This window comes from Cibotium barometz, chromosome 32, assembly GCF_041138505.1.
Source record: "Cibotium barometz isolate CiBa-2024 chromosome 32, ASM4113850v1, whole genome shotgun sequence".
NCBI lineage: Eukaryota > Viridiplantae > Streptophyta > Polypodiopsida > Cyatheales > Cibotiaceae > Cibotium > Cibotium barometz.
The window spans coordinates 41,756,089-41,764,508 of NC_141077.1; positions in this window are offsets into that span (position 1 = coordinate 41,756,089).

Genomic DNA, 8,420 nt, shown 5'->3' on the forward strand with positions numbered 1-8,420 from the left:
TCAAACCAAAGAAGGATTTACATATAGATGCATATGGTGTGATGACCCAGAGCATGCAAAGAAGGATTGTACCAGCTATAAAGAAGCTCTTAAAAATCAACTTGTGTTTTTCAAAGATGGGAAAATCCATCTTACAAAGACTGGTCTTCCATTGAGTACAAACTTTGGGAAAGGAGGGATGAAAAAGCTGGTAGAGGATATGGCTGCTAGTCATGCCATTTCTATGGTTGAGGCAGCAACCTATGGATTAAAGGTTGGTCAATTAAAGCAGGGATTTGAGAATGATGAGGATTATGAAAATGAGAATTTTTGGCCATCAACAATGGAATTAATTGCGTCAAAGAAAGTGTCAAAGCAAGCTTTGCATGAGGCAGGTGATTGTATACGTCTTGAGACTGGCTGGGAGGAGCCTATGGATTCTTTATCCATTCATGCCTATATTGCCAAATGCCAAAATAATGAGGCACAGGTAGAGGAGAAGCGTAAAAGGGAAAATGAGGAAGGAGGGCCATCAAAAAGAGTTACACGTGGAAGTGAAAAGAAGGATCCTGGGCCATCACATATGCCTCCACAGCATAGCAGACCTCCACAGGATGTTTCAATGGAAGAAGTGCCAGCAAAAATGAAGGAGAAGGGTAAAGGGAAAAGTCCACTCTACAAGCTTCAATCTGATATTGAAGTTGCAACAGATCTCAAAAAGGTACTTGAAGAAAGGATTCTAAACAGCAGGGTGGAATTCACACTAGGGGAAGTCTTGGGGATTGCAAAGAAAGAATTTCATGATGAGATAATTGATATTATACGAAGAAAAAGGCAGTCCATAATTGAATCTATTCCGTCACAAGGGGAGGCAAGCACTTCCAAGACTCATGGAGTACAGGTACAGAAAAAGGAAGAGAGAGAAAATGTGGTGGAATGTAATCACTCTGCTGATGGGGCACGACAAGTGCGCTTTGTGGAAGAGGATGATGAAAAAGAAGTTCTTACAAAGAGTCATTACTCCAGGAGCCATTGGGCAAGAGCAACCACTGAAACCCTTGTCAAGATAGGTGATTTGGAAGAGCCATATGTCGCTCTAATTGATCATGGGTCTGAAATAAATCTTATGGCTGAAAATCTCTACAACAAATGTAAGTGGCCAATGGATGTGGATCATGGGTGGATGATTAAAGCAGCTAATAATTCATCTGGTGAGCTTTATGCAGCATGTCCAAATGTAAGGGTAACTATAGGGGATGTGAAGGATGATCAGAATTTCTTTGTTCAGGAGATGTCATCGTATCCCCTCATTCTTGGGCAACCCTACATTACAGCTGTAAGGATGGAAACAAAGGTTTTGGATGATGGTTCAGCATATGCAAGAATAAGGAGTAAAGATGGCAAAAAAGTTGTTCAGTTTTTGACAGTTTGCATTAATCATGAAAGGAATCGTGAGTCTCTTAGGACACAGTCACTCCCAAAGATAAACAGAGAGTTCATGAATTACAGGGAGATGAGGGATTTTGGCCAGGTGCCATTGTAAAGCGGGATTCCAATGGTACAAGGGGAAATGAGTTCTCGTAGGACTCAATCAATGTAAATAGTTTTTCAGCAAATTTTCAGGGATTCTCCAGCTATGGGTCACTGGTTTTTGTAAAAAGCAAGGATTTGAAGCGTGGCATGCAAAAACATATACAAAATGAACAAAAAGGTTTTGAGCAGTGTGGTCTTTTGGAGAAGAATGAGTTTATTTCAGGGGTGCTTGATGAGGTGTCATTTATAGATACTATGGATGTGCTTTTTGATATGGGAAGAGCATGCTTACAGGGTGGAAATGAAATGATAAAGGTATCATCTGTGGAGATGTATGATATAATCCAGGAATTTGAGGGGGTGGAATGTAAAAACATGAATTGTGAGATGGATGCTCATGTTGATACAAAGTACAAAACGGTTGCAAAGAAGGTGAAACCAGTTGCCTTGCCCTTGCCACCGGGAAGCAAGGAGAAGATAGATGAAGCTTCTATGCAGCCAAATCTTAGAGATCCGAAGAAAATTGGGCATAAATTTACTCAAGAAACTCTGAAAGAGCTGAAGATTGGTGAGAAGGATTTTCTGTTGGCAGTTGAAAGGGAATGCTTTGAGGAGATGCTTGTAAAACATGGGAAAGCCTTTGCTTTTCAGCCGCATGAGATAGGCTGTATTGATCCAAGTGTAACAGCACCAATGGTGATCTTTACTGTTCCACATGTGCCCTGGAACCTGCGGCCAATTCCAGTACCAAAGGCTCTCTTGCCAAAGTTGATGGAATTACTAAAGGAAAAGATCAGGATGGGAATCTTGGAGCCTTCATGTGCCCCATATTCCAACAGATGGTTTACTGTACCAAAGAAAAATGGGACATTGCGCTTTATTCAAGACATGCAACCTGTAAACAAAGTCACAATCAGGAATGTGGGAGCAGGTCCAATTGTGGATGAGTTTGCAGAAGCATTTGCAGGGAAAGCTATATACTCTATGGGTGATCTGTATTCGGGATATGATCAGTTCCAGCTGGATATACAAAGCAGGGACTTGACCACAATGAGAACTCCTTTGGGATTAGTAAGGATGTGTACCTTACCACAGGGAGCCACTAACTCAGTGGCACATATGATGAATGGAATGAATAAAGTCTTACGAGACTTCATACCACAAAAAACTATGCCATTTTTGGATGATGTGCCAATAAAGGGCTGTGATGAGAAAGACAAAGATGAGGATTTGGATTCAAAAGGGTGCCGCAAGTTTGTGGCAAATCATATAAAGGATTGTGACATGATTCTATCCAGGCTTGAAGAAGTGAATCTTACTTTATCTGGGCAGAAATCAGTGTTTGGGGTTGGTGAAGTGCTAATAGTGGGACATCTTTGTAGTACTAGTGGACGCCGTCCTTGTCCAGCCAAAATAGATGCAATACAAAGAATGAAAGAGACATGCATTAATGTTACAGAGCTGAGGAGATTTCTTGGAGCATGTGTCTTTTATGTTATTTGGATCCCACATTATGCACATGTAGCAGATCCTCTTTATCAACTTTTGAGGAAAAATCAAAAATTTTTGTGGAGTGCAGTACATATTAAAGCTATGCGGAAGCTGAAATGTTTGCTCCAATCATCACCCACATTGAGAAAGGCAGATTATGAGTGTGGCAGGCCTGTGATTGTTACAGTTGATACTAGTCCTACTGGGATAGGATGGGCAGTAGGGCAAGATGATGAGGATGATCATAGGTATGTAATTAGATTTGGAGCAAAGGTATTAAGCTTTCGGCAACGAAAGTATCCACAGATCAAGAGAGAATTATGGGGGATAGTCACTGCTCTAAAATGTGAAAAAGAATATCTTATTGGGGCATCTGTACTTGTGGAAACTGATTGCTTGCCACTTCTTGGGATGATAGCAAGTTGTACCACTCCAGATATTGCTATGCTTAGGTGGATTGCTTATATCAAGTCACTAAATCCTGAGTTTGAGCATATTGCGGGAAAAGATAATCCAGTTGCAGATATGCTATCAAGAGCCAGGTATGAAGATGAGAAAGAGATGATTAGTGACATTGATGATGTGGGTACAAAGTTCTATACTACAGCATATGCAAAAGGGGATCATATTTGCCTATCAAATACACTTGAGTCTTTTATTGAGGAAATATATGAAGGAGATTGGTTGCTTATTGGTCAATATTTGAGTACTCTGACAAGGCAAGAAAATTGGTCTGACTCAGAATTTAAGAGGATCCGCAGAAAAGCATATGGTTACTTTCTAAAGGATGGGTATCTCTGGAAGCATCCTAAACAGAGGAATGCTATGCCACAGAGAGTCATATGTGATAAAGAGACTCAAGGAAAGCTTGTGAAAGAATTCCATGAGAGTCTCTGGGCTGGGCATAGAAGTGTGTGGGCCACCTTTACCAAAATAAAGGAAAAATATTGGTGGAGAGGAATGTACAAGGATATTTCCCAATATGTGGAAACATGCATAGTATGCCAAATGTACTCAAATGTGCGGCATCGTGATGGCTTGCAACCAACCTACCCACCTGCCATGCATTACAAATGGGTAGTGGATCTAGTTACAATGCCTTTGGGAATTTGGCAGATGCGGTATATAGCACTTGCAAGAGAAGATTTGACAAATCACGTAGAAGGGCGTGCTCTTAGAACAAAGAGTACGGAAACAGTATGCAAATTTCTCTTGGAAGATGTGATCTGCCGGTATGGTTGTGTTGGGAAAATAACAGCTGATAGGGGTGAGCTAGATGTTGAAGAAGCAAGGGAATTCTTCTCTAGAATTGGTATCAAACTGTCCCTAACATGTGCTTACAATCCTGAGGGCAATGGGAAAAGTGAGCGAGGACATCCTCCAATCATTAAAGCTTTGGCTAAGGCATGCAGAGAAAGGATGAGAGAGTGGCCAAAACTGCTACCATATGCCTTGTGGGCTGACCGTACAACTCATAGCTCAGTGACAGGATACATGCCTGCAGAATTAATGTATGGTCAGAAGCCAGTGATGCCAGTTGAAGAAGTAATTCTAACTTGGAATGTATTGCCCTGGGTGGAAGGATTGAGCAGAGATGACCTCCTTGCATTGCGAATAAGACAGTTGGAGAGGAGGCCTGAAGATGTAGAGCTTGCTAAAGCTCGCTTGAAAGATGCAAGGCTGAAAAATAAAGAAAGATTTGATAGTAGACACAGACTCCGGCCAAAACCTATTGAAGAAGGTGATTGGGTTCTAATGTATGATAGTAGCCTTGACAACCAATTCACTGTTCAAAGAAAATTTGCAAAAAGATGGTTTGGCCCTTACATTGTCAAGCATGTGCATGGAAATGCCACGTATACTCTGTGTGAGCTTGATGGAACAGAAGTAAAGAATCTTGTGGTTGGCAAAAGAATCAAGATATTTAAAAGAAGGCATGATGGTGATCCTTTTGATTCACAAGAGATTCAGGATGAGAAGCTTGACAGTGGTAGTATGGATATGATTGAAGAGGAAGAGGATAATCTTCCTGGAACTGCAGAAGATGAAGACGACATCCAGTTATATGTGGACCTTGATGATGATTTGGCACATACCAGAGGATGTGCAGGTTTAGAGGGGGTGGATGTCGTGCCATGGCACGTCTATGATGTGAAACCGTGCATGTGAGGCCATCAAATACACATCCAGATGCATGGGTTAAGTGCCATGACGAGTCATTATATGATGCCATGTACATATGTTCATATTGTAAATGAGGTTCAATAAGACGAGCTGAGGCTGAGCCAGATCTAGGAGTTTTTGTATATGAGTATGGAGGATGATGTTTTTGCTGTTACTCAGAGCTCATGGGCAAGTTAGAAGCATCCAGTTATATATGATGGCATGAGGGCATACCAATGCACAAAGGAATGCATTTATGAAGGCATGGAGAAATACTTGAATGAGCAATTGGGGATTCTATAAATCACATGGGCCGATATGATGATTTATAAACTATGAAGGTGTCAAGAGAAATGGAGATTTAATGAATATCACAGTGCCGAAGAGTTCATTGAATGTGGGGAAAATGTGGAGATAGAAAACATGGGGCTTGTAAGCATGTCTTCATAGGTGTGAGAATGCTTTGGGAATCTTGTGTTTGTGCCAAAGCAGAGAATTCAAAGTATCATCGGCTAAAATGCCTTATGGGTGAATGTATGTTAAGGTTATGCCTTGCAACCTTAATGCTAAGGTTATGCCTTGCATTGAGAATTCTAACCTTAATGCTAAGGTTAGAAGTAATATATAATGGGTGGCAGCGTACGTGGAAAAGGGAAGATATTTCTTTTATTTAGAATTTTCTGGAGCAAGCGCAGCATTTGTAATTGGAAAATCCGGATGAATAGCTGCAAAAGGGTGGCAAGCACGACTTCTCCGCGGGGAAAAATAGAAAAGGGCCGGAGGCAGACGGCGGCGAAACCAGTGTGTGAAAAAAATCTGCAGAGAGGAGAACCAGCGTCAAATCGACCAGACTTTTTTATTTCAAGAATACATAATCTGTATGTGCCTTGTAGGTGTTAGATTCAGAGGAAATTCAGAGTACTATAGAAAGAGATACTCTTTGTTTTTTTTTTCATGTTCTTCACCGAACAGCCGGCGACATGCAATTTGCGATTAATGAAATGATCAAGAGATTCGAAGCACGTTAACCTTCAGTTAAGTGAATTTTCTTTATTTCCTTTAAAATTACTCTCACTTAATACGATTTGAGAGAATCGTATATCTCTTCCTACAAAAAGAATTTGGAAGTGAATAGAAAGACCTTGGGGAAAAAGCTAAAGAATTTGGAGCTCGGAAATTTATGAAAAATACATTGAAGTTGAGGGTAATTGATCTTACTTTCTACTCAAATGGATTTTGGAAATTACGAGTATGTTAAAACTATGCCAAATGCTATATTTTGCTTGTGAGATGTTAGAATATTAAGGCAGGTTTTCAGGTGATAAAGTACATCTCGAAATAATGGTTTTGAGGGCACTGGATGTAATGAATGTAACTGGCCACATGTATATTGGAAAAATTGGAAGGCCTTGTTATACCCACATGTGAATGGTTCAAAGGATTTCATGCAATTCTGTGCAATCATCGGAATGAATTCAAGGATGTATTGAGGTGAATTGACACATGTATTTGTCATTGGAAATAGTGATGTTCAATACTCAATGGGAAATTTTGTGCGTGAGTTTCCTTGTTGGATTTGACATTCACTCTCACAGCTAGAAGTTTCGTACTTTCCTGGCTGTACCGCACACTTCACGACAACGTACACACACTCGCACACATGGACACACATGCAACATATAGAGATATGCACACTTGCACACATACTCAAGCTTGCACATACACACATGTGTATACATGCACACAAGCACATAAATACACTCACATACACAAGTACATGTGCACACACATGGACATGCACACACTCACACACACACATATGCACCTGCACGTGCACACACATAGATGTACACACGAGTATATTCACATGCTCACACACACGTACATGCAGACACTCGCTATGGATACACATATATAAAAACATACACACCATGTACACACACACACACACACAACAAATACACACTAACACATACACACAATCAAGACACTTGCACAACACATGCACGCATGAAGACATTACACAATCACACATACGTGTGTATGTGCACACACAATCACATACATATGTATGCAAAAGAGAAGACAAAAGACATTGTATATAAGATACACTTATTTAAAAGTGAACACACCTCATCATGCATCCCCACGTGTTAAAATTTAATATTAATTAAAAATATATGTGTATATGTGTTTATTTATTTTATAAATTCACATGTATATATAGGTATACGTCTCTAAATATAATAAAATATAATATTATAGATAATATATATTTACATGTGGGTGTGTGTTTGTGTGTGTGTGTGTGAGAGAGAGAGAGAGAGTGTGTGTGTGTGCACGTGTGCATGAGAAAGAAGTGTGTTTGTGTGTGTGCATGAATGTATCTGTGTGTGTGTGTGCATGAATGTATCTGTGTGTGTGTGTTTGTGTGTGTGCATGAATGTATCTGTGTGTGTGTGTGTGTGTGTGTGTGAGAGAGAGAGAGAGAGAGAGAGAGAGTTTCTATATGCGGGAGTGTGTGTGAGAAGAGAGATAGCATGTGTGCGTGTGCGTGTGCGTGTGTGTGTGTGTGAGTGGAGGGGAGAGAGAAAGAGAGAGAGAAACACAGAGAGAGACAGAGACATGGAAGTCTATATGTGAGAGTGTGTAGGGGGAAAGAGTGTGTGTTTGCATTAGTACATGTGCATGTGTACATGTGTGTGAGTGTAAGAGAGAGAGAGAGAGAGAGAGAGAGAGAGAGAGAGTTTCGACATTTGAGAGTGTGCGTGAAGAGAGAGAGTGTGTGTGTGTGTGCATGAGAGAGAGACAGAGAGAGAGAGAGAGGCTGAGAATTTCTATGTAGGAGATAGTTTGTGTGGGAGGAGATAGTGTGTGTTTTCATTAGTGTATGTGCGGTGTGTACATGTGTGTGTGTGTGTGTGTGTGTGTGTGTAAGAGAGAGAGAGAGAGAGTGAGAGAGGCAGATAATTTCTACGTAGGAGATAGTTTGTGTGGGAGGAGAGAGTGTGTGTTTATATTAGTGTATGTGCAGTGTGTACATGTGTGTGTGTGTGTGTGTGTGTGTGTGTGAGAGAGAGAGAGAGAGAGAGAGAGAGAGAGAGAGTATATGCATGCATTCCTGTCCAGGAATATTGTGGAAGAGATTTCGAGAAGAAATGATAGAAGATTTTCTATACCAGTTATCGAGAAGCAGGGGTCAGTTTATTGGTATTGAACAATTAGCTGAAACTCATTCACTACTACATTTAGAA